The sequence below is a fragment of the Miscanthus floridulus genome, chromosome 12 (assembly GCF_019320115.1).
Source record: "Miscanthus floridulus cultivar M001 chromosome 12, ASM1932011v1, whole genome shotgun sequence".
In the NCBI taxonomy this organism is placed as follows: domain Eukaryota; kingdom Viridiplantae; phylum Streptophyta; class Magnoliopsida; order Poales; family Poaceae; genus Miscanthus; species Miscanthus floridulus.
The window spans coordinates 12,666,257-12,692,456 of NC_089591.1; the positions used below are offsets into that span (position 1 = coordinate 12,666,257).

The 26,200-nt window shown below is 44.5% G+C and overlaps 1 pseudogene; it reads left to right on the forward strand.

The window, feature by feature from the left end:
- Positions 1–16,179: 16,179 nt before the first annotated feature.
- On the forward strand, positions 16,180–25,962 carry LOC136495562 (pumilio homolog 2-like; annotated as a pseudogene).
- The last annotated feature ends 238 nt before the right edge of the window (positions 25,963–26,200 follow it).

The following is a 26,200-nucleotide window of genomic DNA, read 5'->3' on the forward strand; positions in this document are numbered from 1 at the left end:
ATTTTTGTCAGTTCTCCACTAGAAAGTGATTTTCGTCAGTTCCTCGCCAGAATCTAGTTCTATTTTAAGCGTTTGGTAGAGCTCTGGAAGCTGAGCGTGAAGTTAGGCTAGGAGTGGTCTCAAAGGGGTCCTATGGTACCCCTTTGGACAGCTTTGCCCACTTTTATTTATTTTATATATTAATATCGTAATAAGGTGCTGGTACATACATAAGGGGGATAGCAAAGGTACATAATACTTGCATGGTAGCGGTGGAGAGTTGTAGTTGGTAGATTAAGGGTCCTCAAGGTCTCCCTTTGGTAGGGGGGTTCCCTTTGGTAGGGCGGTCCTCATGGTCTCCAGGTCCATTATTATTAACGATTTTCTTGAATGTTGCAGCATATGGCTTTGCTCGTCCTGCGACCTCATCACGGCTGCTCTTTTCTGCAGCCATTATAGGGGGCATCTCTGCAGTGCAATTGCTGATGAGGACAAGCACGAGAACAGCACACACAAGAATCTTCATTGCTCTTGGTGAACCTGATTAACCCGAGGGCATAGAAGTCATCATAAGCACTGAGATGAGATGATAATCTACTCTATCTGAAAGATCATTCTTGACTTACAGATCAACAGAAATAGTCAAGTTTTGTACTATATATAAGCTCATGCAACAGTAGGAATATACATAAATATGCACATATTACTAAGAGAAAAATATTCTTTGTACATAACTTTTGCTATATACCTAGATATACATCATGTCATGTCTATATGTATATTAAAAACAATAATTTGAAACTAAGTAAAAACTAGAATTTGAAAGAAATTATATGAAGTGAGCTACAAAAGAACTGTTGTGATGTTCTGGGCGTACCTGCTATACGGAGCTCCTTGCTAGCAATGATCTTTGGTTGGTTCGAAATGTACTTTCGTGGTGGTACCCAATTTATAGAAGGTGTAAAGACTGTTTGAGCGAAGTACCTTTTGACGTATTCCTTGTTGCAAGTCCTGTAAATTGGCACAATAGGCAATATATGGTGGGTTGCAACGTTATCTCGTGAATTTGAAATGACAGGTTGCGATCAATTCTTGTCTACCCTCACACCAGTGGTGTCAATGCGCTTGAGTCAGTTTACTGTGAATTTGGAAGGTGATGCAATTAAAGGAGCAATATTTTGGCATACCGAATGATGCCATTTTGTAGTTTCAGCAAATTCATGTGTGCAAAACTATTGACTAGTGTAGATTTCTGCTAATCGAATATCTCAAAATGACAAAAAAAATATAAGGCCTTGTTTGGTTCCCAGAAAAATCGAGAGGAATTAGAAAGTAATTTAATAATGAAATGAAAATCACTTTCTAGATATCGGTTTCTTTATCGGATTCAAACAGGCTTTAAAAGGAATATCTCTTTATGAAAATCACTTTCGTGGCGTCAAATTTGGCGCCGTAGATATTGGCGCCGTGGTTGTTGGCGTGTTGCCTATCTTAGGTATGGGCCCTTCCTTCCTTCCTCTCTTCCTCTCTCTCTCTCTCGCCCTGAACCAGTGCACCGCCGCCGCCGCCCGCGCCCGGCCTCGCCCGCCGTGCCACCCACGACCACGCCCGCCGTGCCGCCCGCGCAGGTGCCCGCCGTGCCGTGCCCGTGCCGTGCCACCCACACCCGGCCTCGCCCGCCGTGCTAGCCTCGCCGCGCTGAGCGCCAGCCATCCCACGCTCGCCGCGCACCACTGCCGTCACCGGCTGAGCCACCGCCCCGGCCCTTGCAGCGCCCGGCCGCACCACCGCCGGCCCGGCTCGTCGGCCTCACCCACGCCTGTCGTCCACTGCTACTCCGTCCTAGGGCCATTGATCCCGGCGTCCGCTGCGACTCCATCGACGTCCGCGACTCCGTTATCGGACAGGTAAAATTTGTGAATATGCAATGTACGTACTTAGTTAGATTTAATTGTAGTGTAGTAGTTTTAGCATTTGTTATTTACTAGTTAATGTGATGACTTAGGTAGTTGATTTAGTTAGTGATCTAGTGAGATAGATATGTAGATAGATAGAAATATAGATACATAGGTACATATATATAGTTAGATAGCTACTTAGATAGGTAGTTATATATTTAGTTAACTAAATAGGATCCAGCTATTTAGTGAGTACTACTGTATATATATACGTAGTTATTATCTTATTTACTTAGTTTGTAGTTAGAAAGTACTTGTTAGGTACTATCTATCATCTAATTTGGACTAAAGAACATGCGTTTTGTTACGTGTTTGAACTAGATGGACAATCTAGTGAGCATATATCATGGAGGCACCGTGGAAAGAGATCGCTATAGATATGTTGTGTTTGTTGAGATGCAAAGCGTGACTATGTTATTCAATGAGAAGCCATCGTTTAGTGAGTTGGTTGCAAGGGCTCGGGAGGAGCTACATTGCCATGGAGCTGATTATGACGATGGCATCGCAGTGGAGGGTGTACTTCACCTAGGTTCCCCTCCCAACATCCTTAGGAAGATGATCCCAATCGGGTGTGTAGACCAGTGGGAGAACTATGTGAGATTAGCTATGAAGTGTCAGTTCTAAAGTTTGGATGTGGTTGTGCGTCGGGTGTTAGTTGATCCCATCCCTCATGGGGTTTCCCCACCAATGGGCCAACAGACACACTTCGACCCTCCCGTCCCGAAACCTGACATGGATGCAGAGGTTGCACCTATGGCTCCCGATGCTCAATCTGCTCCCAATATGCTAGTTGGAGATGCATGTCAGACTCATGATGTTGTGGTAGATCCTCCTCATGAGATCCCTTTGACACAGAATCTTTCGAGTAAGTGTCTTATCTGCATGGTTATTGGGAGCTTACCCCATTCCTTACATCCAATTTTTTATTCTTTCCTCATTTTTGTACTTATGTTGCAGTATACATTCTAGACAATGTGGATGTGCCCACTGTTGCTGCGCAAGTGCTCTGTGGAGATAGATTCCGTGGCTCCAATGGTGTTGAAATTATGAATGATTCGGAGCCTATGAGATGGCAAGGGCTCTTGATTCTAATGATGATCGTCTTGTTGGAGAGCTGACAGAGAGTGATGTTGAGATGCTGAGGCGTATCTTTCCCAGCCACCGTGATCTAAGGGTTTACGAGTTCAGTGATCTTGCTCATTCTGATCAGGCGTGTGCAGAAGGAAGTGATGATGTGCTCCTAGAAGCTCCTAAGGACGGCCCTAACATGGTAATTGAGAATGGGAGGGTATTCAAGGACCTCCCTATATTGAAGAGGTGGTTGCAGGCGTTTGTAGTGATACGAAAGAGACCTTACATGGTCTTGCATTCATATGCGGAGCGCCACTACATAGTTGTGTGTGACAAGAAATGCTGCCCATGGAGGGTCTGTGCAAGGAAGCAAAAGGTCACCGGAAAGTGGAAGATCACAAAAGTTGTTGGGCCACACAGTTGTGCTGACCATGAGCTGACACTGAAGCATCGGCAGTTGACATCTACCCTCATTGCCAAGCGATTGATGGGAATATTGCAGGGAGAACCCAACATGAAGGTTAGGACAATTATCAGGACCATTGAGGTGTTGTATGGAGGTTATGTGATAACTTATGGTAAAGCTTGGAGGGTTAAGCAGTGAGCGTGGAAGATGCTATATGGGGACTGGGAGGATGGGTACGAGCAGCTGCTAGTACTTTTCAATGCAATCAAAGCGGTGAATCCAGGCATGCATTATGAGTACATCCCAAAACTAAATGCATGGAAGGATGGGAGGCAGATATTCTTCCGTGCTTTCTAGTACTTCCCTCAGTGTGTCGAGGCCTTTAGGCACTGTCGTCCTGTCTTCTCCATTGATGGTACGTTCTTGATTGGCAAATACTAGGGCACACTTCTTATAGTCATATCCTGTGACGCGAACAACAAGTTGGTTCCTTTGGCATTTGCTTTGGTTGAGAAGGAGAACAATGACAGTTGGGGATGGTTCTTGAGGCTAGTCCGGATACATGTGGTTGGGCCTGACAGGGAGGTTGGCATCATATCTGATAGGCACCAGGGCATACTTAATGCCATGTGAGAGCAGATAGAGGGGTATGCACCTTTGCACCATCGTTGGTGTACTCGGCACCTTGCTAAGAATCTACTCTGGAAGGATGGTGTGAAGGATAACTTTGATCTGTTCTAGGAGGCTGCTCGATAGCTTGAGGACAAGTACTTTTAGAAAAAGTTGGAGCAGGTCAGAACCACATCAAATGCAGAAGGTAGACAATGGCTCACAGGTTTGATAAGAGATTTGGAGAAATGGACAAGAGCTCACGACGTCGGTGGATGGAGGTACAAGTTTCAGTGCAGCAACATAGCGGAGTCATTCAATAAGTTGCTATTGGGGATACGTGGTATGCCCATAAATGCAATCGTTCAATTCACCTTCTACAAGCTTGTTGCCTAGTTCAACGATAGACACGCCCATGCATTGAAGTTGCAGAGTGATGGAGAGATATGGGCTTCGAAACCAAAGGCACACCTAGAGAAGGCAAATAAAAGGGCTGGCACACATGAGGTTACATGCTTTGACCATGCCATAGGGACTTATCAGGTCAAGCATAGGGGCGGTACAACGTCCGACGGCGAGGTTCGAGAGTCGAGGATGCATGTGGTTATCCTCCAAGATTTCACATGCACTTGTGGTAAACCAAGGTAGTACCACTTTGTATGTTCCCATTTGGTGGCAGCAGCAAGGCATCGCAACTATAATATCGAGAGCAGGATACCTCACGAGTTCAGTGTCGACACGCTTGTGCACACATGGAGCCCCCGCTTCGTGCCTTTCTGGGACCCTAGAGAGTGGCCTCCATATGATGGGCCAAAGTACATTGTGGATCCAGCTTACCGTTGGAACAAGCGTGGATCAAGGAAGAGGACGAGGCACATGATGGTTATGGATCAGATACCTAGAAGAACGAGGCATGGGAGAGGAACCCCATTTCTTACTGACCCCGAGCAGTATGAGTGCGGCAAGTGTGGTAGACTAGGCCATAATTCACGCACTTGACATTAGTAGATTAGTGAGGTGCGACTATTGATTGTTTTTATTATTTTATATTTGTCGTATTCATTTAATTAATTATGCATGTCTCAATTTATGCATGTAATTATGTCAATTACTTGTACATTTCTAAGTTCATGTTTCATTGTATATTGAATTTCTATTTCATTGACTTTTTTTGTAGGATGGCGTAATTCGACCTGCTCGACCCAACATACGAGGGGACCCACCGAGGACGTCTCATAGCAGAGGGGTAGGTAATAATCTATACGTTTTGTTCAAATTTTTGTGAGTCTACATGTGTTCGTGAAGTAACGGGAAACTATGTTTTATTCCATGTTGGACCTTCCGCTCCTTCATCCTAGAACCCACAATGGGTTCTTGGACATGCAGTATGACAATAGGTACACTCCTTTCCTGCAAAGAGCTAGCCTAGATGTCATGTCTTTTTAGGTTCGTCGTGGGTTGCCCAAGTTCAACTCAGTGGCCATAACTGCGTTGGTTGACAGGTATTATCTTCAATCATTGCCTCCATTCATGGCCATTTGTTCATGTGCTTGCCTTTTTGACATGTAATATGCTTTGTCTAAAATGTAGGTGGTGGCCGGAGACTCACAGCTTCCACTTACCTTTCGGAGAGATGACAGTCACGTTCTAGGACTATCAGAAGATGCTAGGCCCGAGGATTCACGACAATGCAGTCACTGGGCAGTGTAGGTCAGAAGGCTGGAGAGCACGAGTAGAGGCCTTCCTTGGGCATGAGGTTGGCGAGCAAGGGGCTCACACTTCTAGAGTTCTAATCTCCTGGCTCCGACAAGAGTTCGCACAGTGCCCCAAGGAGGTAGATGAGGAGATAGTTGGGTACTACTACAGGGCATGGATCCTACACCTATTTGCTTGTGTTCTCTTCCCCAATGCCATGGGTGACACTACGTCGTGGATGTGGGTCCACTACCTCAGTGACTGGGACCAGGCGGGTCAGTATAGCTGTGGCTCTACAGTCTTGGGTTTTCTTTACCGGTAGCTTTGCGAGGGGTGTCGTCGGACTTTGTCCACAACGTCACTTGGTGGATGCGTGTACCTGCTTTAGTTGTGGATGTGGGCTCATCTACCAGTTGGCCATCCCGAGGTTCTGGCTTGTCATGAGTGGTTCCTAGGTCAGCCTCCACGTCGGCAGCCGATGTGGGCGTACCTTTGGGACCAGGTTAGGGTTCCGCACGTGAGGTTACAGCGGGCGTACATTGAGTTCACAAATGAGCTAGACACGCTCACAACGTCTAGTGTAAGTAAATTTTATTTCCCATGCTGGTTTAAAATGGTTTAGTATACCATCTAACATCTTGTTTGGACATGTTGTAGGTGTCGTGGGAGCCGTACAATGGAGAGGGGGCACTTCCTTTTTATTTGAGCAACATGTGTGGGTGCGACGATGACTTCTATAGGATGAGGTGCCCTCTAATATGTTTCTCTGCTGTCGAGTTCCACCAGCCAGATAGAGTGGCACACCAATTTGGAGTGAGACAGCTTTGGCCAATGGCTTCGTTCTCGACTGACGTTGATTTACACAAGTAAGTGTTTTGCTATTTCAAATGTCTCGTGGTGGTCCATTTCCATTAATATGGTGACATGTACATGGATTCAAGTAAGGATGACATACGTATAGGTTGGATCATCAGAAGAATAGAAAGATTTTTGACTAAGAGAAGCACCACCAGTACTACATTGAGCAATGGGAGCAGATGCACGACAACATGGACGAGAACAACAAGCCGCACACGAACCGTGAGTTCAGGCGGTACCAAGCTAGGTACCAACATGCGACATGTTGCAGTCTGAGGCTACAATGGATAGAAGATGACTATGCCGACATCGAGTCCTCCAACGATGAAGACACGACGTACGACCAATCTACTCGTGTAGGAAGGCAGCTGGAGGCAGGACCAATCTTGGACAGAGTGGTAAGTCAATTGCCTTATTTTTCTATATTAAGTTGCATGCCAATACATTATGTGTTAGAGGTATCTATTTTAGTTAGTGCCACCTTCGAGCCATAGCATCCTTATAATACGTTAGATTCTTGTACAAAGGAAAACAAAACCTATTGCTATCTGTTCAGAAGTATTATTACTGAGAACTTTGTTGTAGGGCAATACCCTCAAATGCTCCGTTGAAGACATTGAGCGCTTTCGTCCGAGAGTCAGGGACGACGACACACGTAGCTTCGTAGATGTAAGATTCAAAATATTCTTTCAAACATATTATTAATACGTTATATTCTTTCAGTTAACATAATTTTGTACAACAGAGGCTGTCACGTTGGCTACGCCGTGCTGCTGCTCGTTGTGGTTGCAGGATAGACACGACACAAGACGTGTACGTTCCTTCCGTAGGCAGAGGAGGCTTAGGTTCCTCTAGCCAAGCACTTACAGGGGACGAGGATGAGGACGAGGACAGGGGATGAGGACAACGATGACGTGGACTAGAGGCACGAGGAGCTTGGCCCCTCTCAACTCCAGGACGATCCCTCGATTCAGCCTACACAGCCTCTAGGCACTAGACGACACCGTTCACCTGACCCTTACGCTCTAGGTACCAGCGCTCTTGGTCACAAGGGTAAGGGTAAGACTAGGAGGCAGTGAGGGTTTGTGGTAGATGTTAGTATGTACTATTATAGATTTTGTAGTTACTTTCCTATAACTATTTGGGACTGTATGGATATTATGGACTATGCAGGATATGTTATGTTGATTGTGATGTTCCATGTGGTTGTATTGTGCTCTTTGGACGATTAAATGTTTGTATTATATAATGATGTCTCTGTTTGTAATTGTGGATGCTCTTGAAACAAGGGAAACTCTTGCGAATTTTTTCCATGAATCATTAATTATACTACACTGCTAAAAAGGCATAAATATAGTACATAGATTAAATGTAAATTCATTAGAACATGTATAGTCCAATCGTATCGTATAGATATTTTGCAGATGAATCTAGGCTTTTCATTAACAGTGAATGAATCTAGGCTTTTCAGACAATGAAAATAGACTTTTCAGTTACAAGGACGAGGAGTACGATGACAGCAGCGATTTATCACTTCACTTACATAGTACACCTATAGCATCTAGGCTTTTCAGTAACAGCGAACGAATCTAGGCTTTTTACACAATAAAAATAGACTTTTCAGTTACAAGGACGAGGAGTACAATGACAGCTACGATTTATCACTTCACTTACATAGTACACTTATAGCATCTAGGCTTTTCAGTGATTTATCATGTTAATGACGAATAGAATTTTCAGGAAACGAATCTAGGCTTTTTCAGTGTGCATTGAAATAGGCTCTTCAGTGAAACTAATTAGGCTTCTTGTGACTAGTTATAACACATTGAAATGGCAACTAAACCTGCCTCTGCCTATATATACGCAATGCTGGATGCATTGCTACTTACTTCCCAACTAGTATTTTCTTTCATTGTAGTACCAATGTCTGGAGGGTTGTCCAAAGGAAGAGGAAAGGGGAAGGGAACTACTATTGTGTGGGAGAGTTCTCTTGGTCCTAATTTCTTTGAGGAAGCTCTTTGTGAGAGGTTTCCAGTTAAGAGAAAAAGTGATTTCACCAAAAAGGCACCACTGAGAGGATACGATGAATGGAAAGAAGAGTGGCCAAAATGCATGCATGGTGAGGACTGCCTAGTGCAGATGTTCACCGAGGGAATAGATGGAGGTCGTCGTTTCTTCAAATACCCGCGAGCATGGGTAATTGCTATTACTATTTATTTCTTCAATATGTTCCTCTTCTATACAACTTACATGACATACTTATTGCAGTCTTTCTTGGCCGAAGAAAACTGTGGGTTCACTAGGTGGGTCGATCCTCGACCTATTTATCCGCATGCAGAGTACATCTACTACCTGTAGGACCGTATCTTCGATCTAGAAAGGAAGTTAGCAGCGGTTACAAGGACGATGATCAGGATGACAACAACAATGGTTCCGATTCACACGAGGCACTCTGCAATGATCCATATTGCACCTGCCCTAACCACAAGAACAAGGGGCCTCCGCCGTCACCCTAGCCACCACCACCACCACCAACAATGGGAGGCTACTGTGAAGAAGGTGCAACATAATTTGCTATGTGGCCACACTATTAGGACAACCCTGTGTTATTCATATGACACATCCATGTGTTTGTTGTTTGGTTTAATTACCTAAGACATGTTAGGTTTAGTCGAAGGAACTATGTACCCTAGTTCGGTACATGTTCTCACATGCCATTCCATGTGTTTTGTGTGTTGAATTATATAATGCCCTACTTTATTAGGTTGTGTTTGCAGCACGTGATCATATTTCACTACGTCCACAACATTATACTGAATATTATGACCACAAATAATGAAAACAACTATATAATGAAAAGTCCAATACTATGCCACATTAAACAACACAATAATACTAGAAGTACGTGTCAACAGTAGAAAATATTGTTTATGAATAAACCATAGAACTAGCAAGTCATGGAGACTACTGAGTGCAATGAGGCCACTTTCCCATCCTCGGGGCATCGGGATTCTCCTCCATCGCTATTTTCGCTCGACGTGCACGCTCAAGCTTCTTCTCCCTCTCCTCCCTGTACGCAGCAACACGCTTCCTTTCCTCCTCTTCCTTGTGCTCCATTTTTGCAGCCTCCTCTTCGCGTCTCTTCTCCATCATCTCCTTATCCTCTGCCTCCCACCGCAACAGTTTCTGCATCCATTCCTTGTCTTTAGGCTTGATCTCAGTGTCGATCCACTGCTCAAAATCACAGAGCAGTAGAGGGGTCTGCAAAAAATGCAATTGTTACAAAACAAAAAAATCATGCAAGATGTCATATAACACAAGCAACAATTCCTCACCATCTTGTTAATGCGGCGCTGACGAAGTGTAGGCTCAAATGTAAAATTGAAACACATCCAATATCTCTGCCTATACGTGTCATCTTCATCGGACTTAGCTACCTTGCAAAGATCGCCGCAAAAGCATGTGGGCACTGGAACACCACTAGGCAGAGGCAATGGGTCGAAGATATTTTCGGTCATCCGGCCATAACTACAATTCAACCAATTTCGTTCTAATAACCGAAAGCAATTAACATTAAACACTAAACCTAGGGTTTCCCATTTGATGCACAACAATGAACCCATAACATAACAACATGCGCTGAGGTTACCTTGGTTTGCTAGCTTTTCCACGCCTTGGCATCCTACGGTTGTATAATACAAAAATTAAAAATTACATGAAACCCTAAGTAATGACGATTCTTAGGTTGAAAAATCAAACTAATATATATCGAATCGATGCGAAAAAAACTAGGAGGGGAGCGAGGATACCTTGCTCTCGAAGATCTACAGATCAAATCAAAATTTCCAAGGTCCAATATGCCGATTCGTGAGGTAGGGCGAAGTGGGGAGAGAAAAAACCCGAGACGGAGGAGAAAGAAGAGGAAGAAGGCTCGGGCAGGAAGGTTGGGGGCCGGTTAAAACACCACCTCGGCGCTAGGATCTACGGCGCCAAGCTCGGCGCCAGGATCTACGACGCCGAGCTACCTGCCAAGTCACTGTCACGTCTACGTCGAGCCCAAGACCTCGACGCCAGCAGCGATGGTGTCGAGACGTGTAAGCTCGACACCAGCAACGATGGCGCCGAGCTAAAGGTGTAGATTTTGAAATCATACATCTAGGGACATATTTGTGAATTTTTTTCAAAAAGAGCTAAAAATAAAAAAAATTGGGCCTTGCAAGCAATGATCAATGATCTTTGGTTGGTTCGAAATGTACTTTGGTGGTGGTACCCAATTTATAGAAGGTGTAAAGACTGTTTGAGCCAAGTACCTTTTGACGTATTCCTTGTTGCAAGTCCTGTAAATTGGCACAATAGGCAATATATGGTGGGTTGCAACGTTATCTCGTGAATTTGAAATGACTGGTTGCGATCAATTCTTGTCTACCCTCAAACCAGTGGTGTCAATGTGCTTGAGTCAGTTTAGTGTGAATTTGGAAGGTGATGCAATTAAAGGAGCAATATTTTGGCATACCGAATGATGCCATTTTGTAGTTTCAGCAAATTCATGTGTGCAAAACTATTGACTAGTGTAGATTTCTGCTAGTCGAATATCTCAAAATGACAAAAAAAAATATATATAAGGCCTTGTTTGGTTCCTAGAAAAATTGAGAGGAATTAGAAAGTAATTTAATAATGAAATGAAAATCACTTTCTAGATATCGATTTCTTTATGGGATTCAAACAGGCTCTAAAAGGAATATCTCTATTTTCACAAGAAAAGTTTAATAATTCCTCTTGAAGTAAATCATCGGACTACCAACTTTTACTCATGCCCTCCCCCACCCCCACCCCCAAAAAAAACCTTATATAGAACCTCCAACTTTGTACAAACTAGCAAACGTGTCATGTGTTGCAACTGAACGTACAAATTACTATGTGGCCACGAGAACAACTTAATTAAAGCTTAGAGATTTATACAGCGATTGTATCTGTATTCTAATACATCTTGTAATATTAAATTTTGTACTGTGTCTGACTCGTATGTGTACCGAAGGTTTAGAATGATCACATTAGGCATTTCAATTCGTTTTAGGATTAGACTTTTTTATAAGAGGATTGGATTTTAATCACCCAGCTATAGCCGGTCAATTCATGAAAACATTCGGTGTTTCAATATATTATTTTGTATGTAATATGGGCTCGTCTCACACAGTCTAGCTTATCTGTTCCAAGAACCACAAACAAATCAGAGATGGCTGGGGCGGCCGGATAACTACAACTCTGGAAGGTTGCGGCGCTGCGGTGGCGTGCTTCCAAGAGTCTGTTGCACCATGTCCTCAGTTTTCACCCGCATATCCAGTGATGCCATGTTCACCCGCATCGAGTGGGAGGTGCGGCAGCTCCGAGCATCAGCCCGTGCAGCACCGACACCAAGAGATGCACCGGCTCTGATGACCCAACGCGTGAAGCCTAGAAAGAGGTCTAACTCCAGTGGTCTGATGCACGTGAGGGCAACTCCAGCAGGGTGACTCCAGTGGCCGCGGTGCCGCGCGGGGTGGAGCTCGGTTGCCGCCGCACCTGGACAGGCCAGTGCCGTCGGAGGGGCATGCAGACCGCCTGCCGGTATTGTGAAGAAGAAGCAGATCGAGCCGCCGGTGCTGCGGGATAGATGTGCGGCTCATCGCCGGTCGCTGCACGGATTCCAAGCGAGAGAGCTCCACTGTGCCAGTTTCATCACGATCGCGTGGCTCACCTCAGGCGAGGCCTCGCGCACCTGCCATCGTCGTGAGCCTGGCACGTACCCGGCATCAACACTGTGGCCATGACAGAGCTGGCCAGCAGCCGCGAGCAAGAAAGCTCGGCTGCTGGAGCTCTGCGCAAGAACCAGGCAAGTTGCATGGGCGATGCCAAGCCTCGGCCGCCGCCGGCGAGCGCTCTGCATGTCTGCATCGATGAGCTCATCAAGCAGTGGTGCCTTGCCGTGGCCAGCGTTTCCGCATTGACTGCGTCATGGCTCTAGCTCGTTTAGTCATCATCCCCATGCAGTGGCTCGACTTGAGAGTTCTTTGTTACCGATCGTATTAAGTGGTGTATATATACACAAACATTAGATTCAGCTTTTGTTGTTTTAATTTTTTCTCGATTTTTTGACGCGTCAGGATATAATATAACTCCATAAATGTTACATATGATTCTGATTCTTGCCGTTGCTGGTTAGGATAAGATCTCTGGATAGACGGAAACTGAAGCCAGACATGGAAAAAAAGAAAATAGTACGATGGAAACGTGGCAAGGGAAAAACGAAAACTGAAGCGGACACGGAAAAAAGAACACTATTTGGATTAGGATACCTATTAATCAGTTTATTCATATGCCATATCAAACATGATGAGAGAGATCTATTATTTGGATTAGAATTAGAATTGCTATCTATCTAGGTTACCTCTAGAACCACTGCATGTCATATAAAAAAGAGGGCTGTAGACAAACGAGAACATAGACAATTTTAATTTCCACATTCATAGAGTTAATTAAGAGACGATGGACCAAAAAAATAGCCAAAATTTTTGTCTCTTTATTATTAGGTATAGACTAGATTAACACCCAGCGTATTTAGCAACAAGTTTACAAACAAAGAAACAATTCCTAAACTTTTAATTTTTTTATGTAACTGGAAGTAGACAAGAAGTTAGTTAATAATACTCGATGCGTCCATAAAAAAATTCAATTCTAGTAGAGTAGCAAGTTAAAGTATGTTGGGTTTGACTAATTATAAATAAAATATTAATATTTATAATATCAAATAAGTATTATTAGGTTTGGTATGTGATATATGTCTCACACTATATTTGTTTGGGGCGCACCAAGCCTTTTGACACCCCCACGGGGCTCGTGTAATCGCCGCCCAGATGCGACCACCGTTTCGACAGAGCGAAATGACTCGAAACGCGCGGAGATGAAAGCGGAGCCCGGAGCGTGGCTCATGTGTCGCCTGTCATTTCGCCAAGGCGAAAAGGCGGCCTAACGATTACACGGGGGCCTGTTGCCTTGTCGCCAAGGCAAAGAGGCTAGCCCCATACGCCGTGGGGATCGTGGTCTTTTCGCCTAGGCGAAAAGATGGCACTGAATCGAGCAGAGACTATCGTCATTTCGCCAAGGCGAGATGTTGGTCGCGCATTTTGGGTCTGGACGGTCCAAGCGCGTGGTCTGCTCCTTTCGCCTGGACGAAGAGGCGCGAGCGAATCGACAGGATTGATAGTCGTCTGGGCCATTTCGCCTGGTCGAATACTTGGCGCTTGTCTATGTATTTGACCTTGCAGGTGTTCGCCCGGAGGAGAGTTCACCAACTGATAGGGTGCCGACAACCCCGATCCACTAGGGACCGCTCGGTCGGCAAAAGGGCGACACAGCGCGAGGACCAGAGGGCCAGTGCTACCTGAGGCGGGCGATACCTCCAAAAAGGCGAACAAGTCCCGGGCGGACCAGAATATTCCTCGATTATGTAGCAGGTAGAAGGGTAGTTCCATCCATAAAAAACCTACGGGCGTGTATAAATAGCCCCTAAGGCAGAAATTGTAAGGAGAGAAGATCGTTCTACTATGAATACATTTGTCGCATTTCCACCACCTCGTATTCGCTTCGGCGTCCGGTTTGCTTGATCTACTCGCGCAGCGACATAGTGTTCGAAGGCTAAGGCCTAGAACAACATTGGCGCCCACCGTGGTTATTGCTCGAGCTTATCATGGCCGGAAGGAAGGGACCAAAGATGACGAATGAAAAGGCTGAAGCTTCGAAGACCGGCGACAGTGGCGTTACAAGGGCCATGGCGAGTGCTGTAGTGGAAGTAACAGCCGCCGCCGCCACAATGGAACCGGTCGTCACGGAGCTGGGCGCTTCGCAGTCGCGAAGCATTGAAACAGCACCACCAGGAGGACAGGCAGAAACGCCGGAAGGACATGTCCAAGAGGAAGACAAAGACCAAGCTAATGAAGACAACGAAGACGGCGAAATCATAGAACAAGCCAGGGATCTGAGAAAGTTAGATCAGTATCACCAAGATATCGCCAGGCTACAACGCGAGAAAGAACAGTTGCTACAACAAGCAGCAGCGCGAAATAGAGCCCATCAGACCCAGCGCGCAATCCAACAAGCCAAAATGCAGAGAGAAAGAATGATGAGGGGAATCCAGGGGTTGCACAGAGCAGGCGCCGCAACTGCCACGCCGAACGGAGAAAACATCATTATCCCAGATGCCCCCATGCACAACGAAGATACGGGAGACTATGACCTGACTTCACCCCAATCTCGAGAGCTCCAGCTGTACCCATGGCTACCAGGTTACAAACCTCGCATCCCTACTTTCGATGGAAAGGTGAATCCCAGAAAATTTCTAGCCAGCTACGAAACGGCCATGGTTTCCGCAGGGGGAGACTCCCAGACTCTGGCAAAGTCACTCATCATGGCGGTCAAAGACACCGTGCATGACTAGTACACTTCGCTAAAGCCCCTCTCAGTCCACTCTTGGCAACAACTCAGGGCAGAGCTACTCTCCACCTTCCAGAGCTATCAGCCAGGAGCGAAAACCACAAGAGACCAACTGAATTGTATCCAGCGAGATGACGAGCCCCTATCCAAATATCTAGAAAGATTCATACAGATCAAGGCACAAGTACCAAACGTCCCAGAAGCAACAGTGATAGCAATAGCGATCGAGGGTCTAGCCATAGGCCAATGCGCCGCCCACTTCGCTAGAAACCAGCCTCAAACCGTAAAGGAGCTGCTCGAGGTAATGGGCCAGTACGCAAGATCTGATGATGATCTGAAAGGGTGAAAAGCAACTCGCAATTCGTGGAGATAGGTGAACAAAATGCCAAGGCCACGCCGACAATAGTATAGCGGAATGTAAAACCTTTTCGCTCAATCAACAACCTCCATGAGGAGTCAGGACAATCCGTATCAAACCAGCTGCCTCCCGGACGTTCACAGAATCAGCAGCACAGAGGTTTTGACCGTCCCGGCCACGGAGGCTGTGGATCGCGCGACGATCGAGATGCTAGAGGAAGAAGCGAGAGACCGCCGTATTGCGCCATTTGCGGTAAGAACGCCGGCCATGTCACGAAAGACTGCAAGTACAACAGAATGGCAAGAGAACTCAAAGAGAAAGATGATGCCGCAAAAAGCAGCGAAACAACCAAACTTGTATTCCACAATGCTAGCCACGAAATCGCCCCTCATCAGGTTTTCAGTCACCCTTACATGCCGTCAAACAACAGCGCCTTTCAGCAACCCAGCTATTCGCAGGGATACTTCCAGCCTCTGTACGCCTAGCAACAGCCCGCCTACCAAGCTTATCAGCATTTCGCCCTGCAACCAGGGCACTCAGCCGTCGTATCTTCACCGGCTCAGCAAGAGCAGCAGCAGTCCAGCCAGATTCACCAAGAAAAACAAGAGAATGCCTAGGAGTATCAAATCGTAAACAACATCCAACCTCCGCAAGGTCACATATTCGCCATCACCGGCGGGTCCAATCAGGAGCACGAGAGCAAAAGAGCAAGAAGGGAATACGAGAGAAGGGTCCACACAGATTCGCCTAGGCTGCCTCTCAACAAACCAGCAAGGTCCATGGTCCCAATAACTTTTGATGAAAATGACTTCCAAGTGCGAGATTATCCGCATACTGACGCATTCATCGCTACGGCGAATGTCATCGGTTTCACACTACATAACATCCTCATGGATAATGGGAGCTCCGTAGATATCATGTTCATCAAGCCATTCGAGCAAATGAATCTAGATAGGCGCACACTTGAGCCAGCCGCCAATTCCCTGTATGGGCTCGGCGCGAAGAAGATTGATGCACTGGGAAAGAAAGCCATACCTATATCATTCGCCAAGGGCGAAAGGGTCCGCACAGAGACAATCAGCTTTGATATAGTGAACATGGATTATCCCTACACTACCATATTCGACAGGGGCATTCTAAGCAGATTCGAGATAGTCATAAAGCAGAGCTACTTGTGCATGAAAATGCCGTCACCATTTGGAGTCATCACATTGCATGGAGACCAATCAGCCTCTAGGCGAATAGAAGGTAAGCCATCCCCGGTTACAGTCTCATCAATGAAGTAGCGAAGAAGTGTTGGCGTTTCTTAGCGTCACCACTAGGATTTGTGTTTCCTAGCAATGGCACCAGAAAAGCCATGACGGTATTTCTGAACGCATACAGAAATATTCCGCAAGCGTATGGATATATCATTGTAGCATTTCACCCGGAAGTATTCAGGTATCGTTCATTTATATTTTCCTAAAGGAAGGCATGGTGTAAAAGTCTCTAGTGGGGACATGGTCAAGATAACATAATTGTATAATAGACCAAAGTTCATGACAGGGGTAAGTCAGGATAAATATTGGATAGTGTGACACACACACTCAAGCCAATCTCAAAGATAAAAGAAAGAATAAACAATAAAAGAATATACCTAAACTGGAGCAGGCTTATCTTGTATAGCTATGCTAAGATTAGCAAATGATCATACAAATACATGAATTTCTAAGGGTAGAGATCCTAAGTTAAGATAGCTTTGGTCACTATAAACTTACTTCGGGCACCAGCATACACTTGGTCTGCCAAGCAATACCGGCCTACGGCTCTACGTCGAACGCGAACGCAGATTATGAGGGACGGACAGGGCTATCACCACCTGCTGCCTACCCCTCAACCATGGGGCACGAGGCAAATGAAGGTAGCCTCTAGCCTAGACATCATGTCTATGCTATCAACTACTACTCTAGCGTCAGCCAGGAACATCCGTCTTTATCAGGAGTCCTCTACTAGAGCATCCGTCACGGGGACGAACAACAAACCCGCAAGAATATAATGACCAAAACTAATCTTAAAGTAGAACTCACTACCTCAACTTAGGTCTTGGTCTAAACATATATGTTGTATGAAAGATTAAGCATAAAGTTCTATATGCTAAACTAATAACATAAGAACTTAGCTCTATTTCATAAACATAGCTATATTGATAATATGAGAGCAAGTACAAAAGGAAACTCTTGATATTATTCATACCAAAAGGCTCAAGTTGCTCAAGCTCTCCAATGTAGCTTCTCCTAGCTCCAACTACTAAAAATAGTAAAAAGAATACAAGTGGAGGGAGAGAGGCTCTTGAGTTGTGGTGTGTGTGAAAGAGAGAGCTCCACCCTATATTTATACAAGAGTGAGGTCGGTTTGGGTGTAGATAAATTAGGAAACCGCCCTGCACCGTCTTTGCATACCGCCATGCAACCGCTAGAGCAAACTGGGGTCGAGCCGCGCTAGGGGCAGTGCTTGGCCTACCTCGCCACCGCCTTACGTAGGTGGGCTCCTGGCTAGGCCTAGGTCCTTGCCACATCGGTGCTTGGCCTGGTTGGATCAGTTGGATGGGCCTTCTTTGTATTTGGTTTGAGTGGATCTTCGTTACGCTTTCTCTGATGGCGTATTTTGACTATAATTCTACCGTATTCTTGTTTATGTCCTGCAAAACATTGATCTTCCAATAGATGTGGAAATATGTCAATATGAATAACATATGTGTGTAAGTCATGCTAGTTCTTCTCTTTTTGTATCTTATTTGGCGGTCGAATTTGATCGATAAGGACCACCAACAAGAAACCAACCACCAGTGAAGCAAATAGCGAAACCACCATCAGTCCAAGGGCATGGGCAGCAGAAGACACGGAGAGAGCTCCGCTATGCAAACTAGCACCAGAAAAGTGTGTGCACATCGGCACCAACCTCTTTCCAAAAGAGAGAGACCAGCTTATAGATTTCCTCCATGAAAGCAAGGACATATTCGCCTGGCCCGCAAATGACTTACAGGGAGTCAGTTGAGAGTTGGCGTAACATAACTTGAACGTCGCCCAAGGTGCGAAACCAAGAAAACAAAAACTGAGGAAAATGTCCACAGAGCGCGCAGATGCAGCGAAGGTTGAAGTAAACTGGCTACTAGATGCCGGCGTAATCAAGCTGGTACAATACACAGAGTGGTTGGCTAATGTTGTCATGGTCAGAAAGAAAAACGGAAAATGGCGAATGTGTGTACACTTCACCGACCTCAACAAGTGCTGCCCGAAAGACCCGTATCCGCTACCTAGAATCGACAAGTTGGTAGATATCGCAGCAGGCTGCAAAATGGTGAGCCTGCTAGATTGCTTTTTGGGTTACCAGCAGATCTGGCTGAACCCCGAAGACGAAGAAAAAACAAGCTTCGTCACCCCCAAGGCACGTACTGTCACCGACGGATGCTTGAGGGCCTACGCAACGCAAGCCCACCATTTTTGAGAATGACCGATGAAGTATTCAACGAGCAAAAGGGGAAAAATTTGGTTGCTTACGTGGATGACATGGTCGTGAAGAGTGACAAGAAGGACACACATATTCAAGATCTCCAGGAAACCTTCCAGAACCTAGCAAAAAGTGGCCTCAAGCTAAACCCAGAGAAATGCATATTCAGCATCAAAAAAGGGAAATTGCTCGGTTGTCTGGTATCCGCAAGGGGCATTGAGGCGAACCTAGAAAAGATAGCCGTAATAATAAACATGAAGCCGCCAACCACCATAAAGCAAGTGCAGAAGCTGACTGGTAGGCTGGCAGTGCTAAACAGATTCATCGCAAGATCGGCCAAAAAAGACCTGTCGTTTTTCAGAATCCTCTGGAACACCGAACATTTTGAGTGGGGGCCGGAGCAGCAACAAGCTTTTGAAGATCTCAAGACCTATTTGACCAAACTAACAACACTGTCCAAACCTTCACCATCGGGCACCTTGCTATTATACCTAGCAGCTTCGCCGACCACCGTAAGCGCAGTACTGGTCGAAGAGAAGGAGCACAAAAACAAAATGAAGCAGTTTCCCATATACTTTGTCTCAGAAGCCCTATCGGGAGCGAAACTGAACCACTTAGAGCTAGAAAAGATAGCATACATAGTGGTAATGGCCTTGAGAAAACTAAAGCACTACTTCCAAGCTCATCGAATCAAGGTCCTATCAGTGCAGCCCCTCGAAGCACTATTTTGAAATAGCGAAGCCATCGGCAGAATAGGAAAATGGGCCATCGAACTGAACGAATACGTGATCGAATTCGAGCACAGATGAACAATCAAATCCCAAGCACTCGCTGATTTTATCGCCGATTGGACACCGATAGTCTTCGACACAACGTTGCAGTTTGACGAACCAACTTGGACCGTACATTGTGACGGAGCATGGGGCACGTCTGGCACAGGAATATCAGCAGTCCTAACGCCGCCGAATGGGCCCAAGCTCCGCTACGCAGCGAGGCTGGAGTTGCTCACCACCAACAACACAGCCGAATACGAGGCAGTGCTTTTAGGCCTGCGAAAGCTCAGAGCGCTTGGTCTCCGGAGATGCATAATCAAGTCTGACTCACCCGTGGGTAATGTCGAAAAGAAGTTTACTGCAAAAGAACCAAAATTGATCAAGTACTTGGTAGTAGTAAGAAGAATGGAAAAGCACTTCATCGGGTTTTCATTTCGCCATATCCTGAGAAGCGAAAACTCAGAAGCTAATGAGTGAGCAAAAGCGACAGCGCAAAAAGCACCGTTACCAGCAAACGTGTTCTTCCAAGCATTAACCATAAAGGCAATCAACGAAGAAGAGGACCACCCGCTCAGCGTACACGCCATCGCGAGCGATGATTGGAGGGCACCCATATTCGCATACCTCACCGGAACCTTCGAGCCGGGATCCAAGCATGAAATCAAAAGGATGAATTCCAGAACCAAGCACTACTCTATCGTGGCGGGGGATCTATACAAAGACGGAATTGTAGCCCAAATGCTCAAATGTATAAGTAAAGAACAAGGGATCCAGCTGCTAGCTGAAATGCACTCAGGTATATGCGGAGCCCACAGAGGACCACACAAGCGACAGAGGACGCAAAACAACTGGTTCGCAACTGCGAAAACTGTCATATGTTCGCCAAGAAGTAGAAAGCTCATGCGAATCCAACCAGCTCCATTTTTCCAACATGGCCCCTGCAGAGATTGGGGGTCGACATTCGTTGGCCCTTTACCGGCAGCTCCAGGAAACTTACGCTTCGCCGCGGTAGCTTTGGAATACTTCACAAAGTGGATTGAAGCCAAAGCCCTAGCAAAAATCACCTCAGGCACCCTTGTTAGTTTCGTTTGGCAAAGGATCATATGCCGTTTTGGCGTACCATCATATATCACAGTGGACAACGGAAAGCAGTTTGACTATACACTATTCAGAAACTTCTTCAGCGAGCTGGGGATCAACCTAGCCTTCGCATCAGTCAATCACCCCGAAAGCAACGGGGTAGTCGAATCGAGCAGAGACTGTCGTCATTTCGCCAAGGTGAGATGTTGGTCGTGCATTTTGGGTCCGGGCAGTCCAGGCGCGTGGTCCGCTCCTTTCGCCTGGACGAAGAGGCGCGAGCGAATCGGCAAGAATGGTAGTCGTCCGGGCCATTTCGCCTGGTCGAATACTTGGCGCTTGTCTATGTATTTGACCTTGCAGGTGTTCGCCCGGAGGAGAGCTCACCAAGGGACATGGTGCCGATAACCCCGATCCACTGGGGACCGCTCAGTCGGCAAAAAGGCGACACGGCGCCGGGACCAGAGGGCCAGCGCTACCTAAGGCGGGCGATACCTCCAAAAAGGCGAATAAGTCCAGGGTGGACGAGAATATTCCTCGATTATGTAGCAGGTAGAAGGGTAGTTCCGTCCATAAAAAGCCCACGGGTGTGTATAAATAGTCCCTGAGACAGAAATTGTAAGGAGAGAAGATCGTTCTACTATGAATACATTTGCCACATTTCCACCACCTCGTATTCGCTTCGGCTTCCGGTTTGCTTGATCTGCTCGCGCAGCGACCAGATGTTTTTGGCAATATGTTATCCAGAAGGTATATCTGTCTATCCTAGTTGGATTATTTATATTTCCTGTGTAATCCTGACACTTGTATTGTGGTGTTCTCAGTTTTTCGAGTTTGCTACAGAAAGTCAGTTAATCCAATTGGCAGATCAACTCAAAGGTCACATTTTGGAACTCAGCCTCCAGATGTATGGTTGCAGGGTAGTTCAGAAGGTCTGTTCTATGTTTAGTATTGTGTATATATATTATGCCATCAAAGCTTTGAACAAAATATGTGATCCGTCCATACTTTGTACCTTTTATGCAATGTTCTGTGCAATTGTTTACAAGGTCTTTTTTTTTTCCAAATATAAGATCTGAATTTAATTTTTTTTTCTGTTGTTTAAAACCAAAAAAATGTTATATGATTATTTTCGTCTCTTAGTTCACTTTAACCTGGTTAATGCTGTTTTTCATCATAAATGGATTTAGTCTTTAGCTTACTTAGCACACATGAAAATTCTGCATGAAAGTAGCCATAAGAAATAGATTTGCTTATATAAAGGGGTAGGGGTCTATTGGCTGGGCATATGCTGCTTACAATGGTGGTGCTGGGCAGTCCCTGATGACATTGCAATTTAACCACAGAAACTTATACCAAATTTCTTTTTCCCTATTAATGTATTAATTTCGGGCTAGATTGATGTCACATTACTTTTCATAGTTGGCAAATTTTGGAATTGCTTGCTTTTTCTTTCCAACCAGTATTGAGGCTTTCTTCAGGGGCTTGCAATTAGTTTGTGTAAAACATTAATAATATAATATGATTTTAGTATGATGATTGCATTTATTCTGGTGTAGAAATGCTGCCAGTTACCTTAATGATTTACTCCCTCTGTTCAAGAATACAAGGCATATTTTATTTTGTCAGGTCGTTCAAGTTACCTTTCACCATTGTTTTCTCATAAAATATATCATTTGTTCCTATAAAACCAGTAGTGTGAAAGCATTTGAAGCTCGTGTCTAATTGTATAAATTTTTGTTCACCAAAACACTTGTATTTTGGCTAATTGTTGTAATACATGAAGTTTGACTTTTTTCAAAAAAAGTGCTCCTCCTGCACCAAGTCTGGTCTCCAGGCTCCACTATAGGCCAATATGTTTTATGATATCTAGATTCAAATTTCTATGATCCGTTTGAGTTGGAGTGACATGTATTTTATTTTAGTTTTAACATGCTGGATATTTAGTTGAGGAATACAAAACATTTTTTACTGTTATGTCATGATTTCTGACTACTCAACTTTGCCCCTCTGTTGTGCACTGTTACTTTGTTCATTGTGGTGTTATTTTTATTTCTAATTCTAATTAATAACCCTAGTTGCAAGTCCTTTGGTGGTTCTGTGCCTTTTAAATTAGTCTCAAACAGCCTCTTCATTTCACATGTGACATTGTTATGGAAGCTTCATCCCCAATTATAGTTTGCTTTACCTGATTTATGTCCTAAATTACTGAACTTTCACTGGAAAACTCAAGGGTCTAGCAGACTGTTAGATGGTTTTTGTTTTGAGGATTGGCTTCACTATAGGATTTCCTGGTCATCATGTGGCAATCAAATGATTATTTTGGTCGTTGTAACCTCATTCGTTAGCTTGTGGGAACAACAGTTAAATTCACTCTTGGAAATCTCTGCTTACAGCCGCATTGCCAACCCAATTTATATTAACTCTGGCCTTAATGGACGTCATCTTGTGGGATGTCCATGTTTGCTTGAATGTCCTTAGTCCTGTTATTACTATCTATGGCAAATTATCCACAGTAATTTGTTGTGATCCTTTTGAAATCCAATGGCATTAGAACCAGATGCATTATGATTTTTTAATTTCTTTTTGTTGATCTCCTGCACCACGTCCAATGAAGTTTAATCTATCCTTGTGGTGCTTTATGAGATAATTTCTGTTGTTCATATTAACAGGTTTTGGAGGTAGTTGATATGGATCGAAAGATCGACATTGTTCATGAGCTCAAGAATTATGTTCTGAAATGTATTGGTGATCAAAATGGTAACCATGTGATCCAGAAATGCATTGAGTGTGTTCCTGAAGACCGCATTACGTTTGTTATTGATCCTATACTTTCACAAATTCTTGTTCTATGTACCCATCAATATGGCTGAAGAGTCATTCAGGTACATAACACATCATTGCCTTTTTTAAGATGAGTCTTGTTCCATAAAAAAGGGCAGACCCAGTGCCGGAGGCTCCCACATGAGTGGGGTCTGGGGAAGGAAAAAATCGAGGCAACCCTTCCCCCCGCAAAATCTGCAGAGAGGCTGCTTCGATAAGTCTTGTTCCATGTACTAACTAATTTCATTGTTACAGAGAGTTCCGGAGCATTGCCATGATCCTGTGACTCAAAGTGCTATCATTAATAAAATTGTGCAGCAGACCTTCCATTTGATGGATGATAAATTTGGGAACTATGTTGTTCAAGTATGCACTGTTTGCCTAAATGGCCCTTTAGCCCGTTTACACACCGTTTAAACGCTACACGGTGGTACACCATTTCCGTTTAATCGGTTGTTTTGACCGTTTTTCCCGTTTAAACACCCGTTTTGCCCGAATAGTGGGCTAAACGGTAGGTGACCGACTGTTTACCATTTAGCGTTTAAGATAACACTGCAAGTATGTGAATTATTTCTCCATCTTGTGTTTATTTGAATATCTAACTTTTGATTTCCATGGTACATTGGAATATTCACTTAATAAACTCAGGAACTATGTTAATGATATTTGAGCAAAATCAAGATACTTTCTCTACTGTGCTGTTATATTATGTTGCCTTTGCCTCTGGTGTACTAACTTGGTTTTTTTTTTGTGAAATCTGTTTCGAACATTCTATAGCATGTGTTGGAACGCGGGAAGCCAGAAGAACGTTCATCCATCATTCAAAAGCTCTCAGGGCAAGTGGTCATTTTGAGCAAGCAAAAGTTTGCTTCTAATGTCATTGAGAAATGTTTGGCTTTTGGAACTCCTGAAGAACGTGATAGCCTTATTGGGGAAATCATTTCATCTGGTCAAACATTTCAGGTTTGTCCTATTTTATATTGCTATAAGCTGGTATATTTTGGCATTCCATAGACAAACCATTCCACTTTTATGCTTACTTGATCACAGTGTTTCAAGACATTAAGACTACATCTGCATAATAATATTACCTAATTCATGTCATGGCTGTATTTTTCATGACCATAATAGATGGCATTCTGGTATACATTTCACACATCAGTAGCACCATGGTTATTGTTTTTTTTTCTTGTGTAGCTAGAATTATTTTCACATCTGTTGCCAATTTCATAAGAGCCTTGTGGAGTATTCTGGGCACTATAGCTGTTAGATTTCAATTGGCACAGGTAGTATGTACATGTTGTACATGCACATGGTGCTTTGGCCTTTAATCTGTTTGAACATGCATGCCATGTTCTCTTTGTTGGAGTTTAACAAGTTTGATGGCGCTCTTAAATTTTTTTGGAGTTTATTGGTGGTGCAATTTTTCATTCATGACTCATGACTCATGACTATATGCATCTGTTTTGCAGGAATTGATGAAGGATCAGTTTGGTAACTATGTTGTACAGAGAGTCCTTCAGACATGTGATGACAAGTACCTAGAGATGATCCTCTCAAGCATCAAACTACACTTGAATGAACTGAAGAGTTACACGTACGGGAAGCACATTGTGGCACGTGTCGAGAAGCTAATCGTTACAGGAGGTAAGCAGACAGCAAATTATTTGCATCGTGATGCAAAAAGACAGAATTTGATGTACTCTTATACTGAACCAAACACTTTCCTGTTTCTGATTTCAGAGAAGCGAGCAAGGATGGCGTCCCTAAGTGGCCAACATCAGCAGCCACCGAACTGTACAGCCGTAGATGCACACTAATCCCTTTTTATGCATGCATTGGCGTCAAATACGACTACACACTAATCCCTTTTCACGGATTGGCGTCAAATACGACGAGCAGGTGGCATAAGTGACGCTGAGAGTTCGGTTTTACTACATGGTTTAAATAGGGTACTTGCAGATAATCAAGGATTTATGTTGCCTGTATATAACCAGGTGTGGTGTTTTCGGGAACTCAGTAGTTAGATGAGAGGTAGGTTTTCGGCACTGTAAATCCTTTTGGCCATGTACAAGTTTATTACATACAGTGGATAATAGATGTACATTGTGCTGGAGCGTTAGCTTTTGGTAGTAGGTGAGAGCGGTGCTGTGTAATATATATCTCTGGTGCTGGTCTTCTGATGAAGTCGGTAGAGCTCCAGTGCTGTTGGTTCACCGTACGACGTACAGTTGCTCTTTTGTAGCACTGATGATCCTTCAAACCTTTGCTCGTTTTTCTTTCTTTCTTTCTTTCATGGCTATGTATGCTTGTTTCGACAGTTAAATTTTTAGGGAGGCTCTGGGGTATTTTCCGATAATATTTCTTTCTTTTCTATGTAATGCATATTTTTGGTGAGGTTTTGAGTACTGAGGTGTGACGTGGAAGCAGGAGGGGTGAGGTTGCATATTATGGGTCACTTTGGTAGAGCTCTCATTCCTGATTTTTGAGTTTCACTTCTTGATTCTCCAAAGGAATGATTCTAGTGGGGAGTAAGTGATTCTTGTCAGTTCTCCACCAGAAAGTGATTTTCGTTAGTTCCTCGCTAGAATCTAGTTCTATTTTAAGCGTTTGGTAGAGCTCTGAAAGTTGAGCGTGAAGT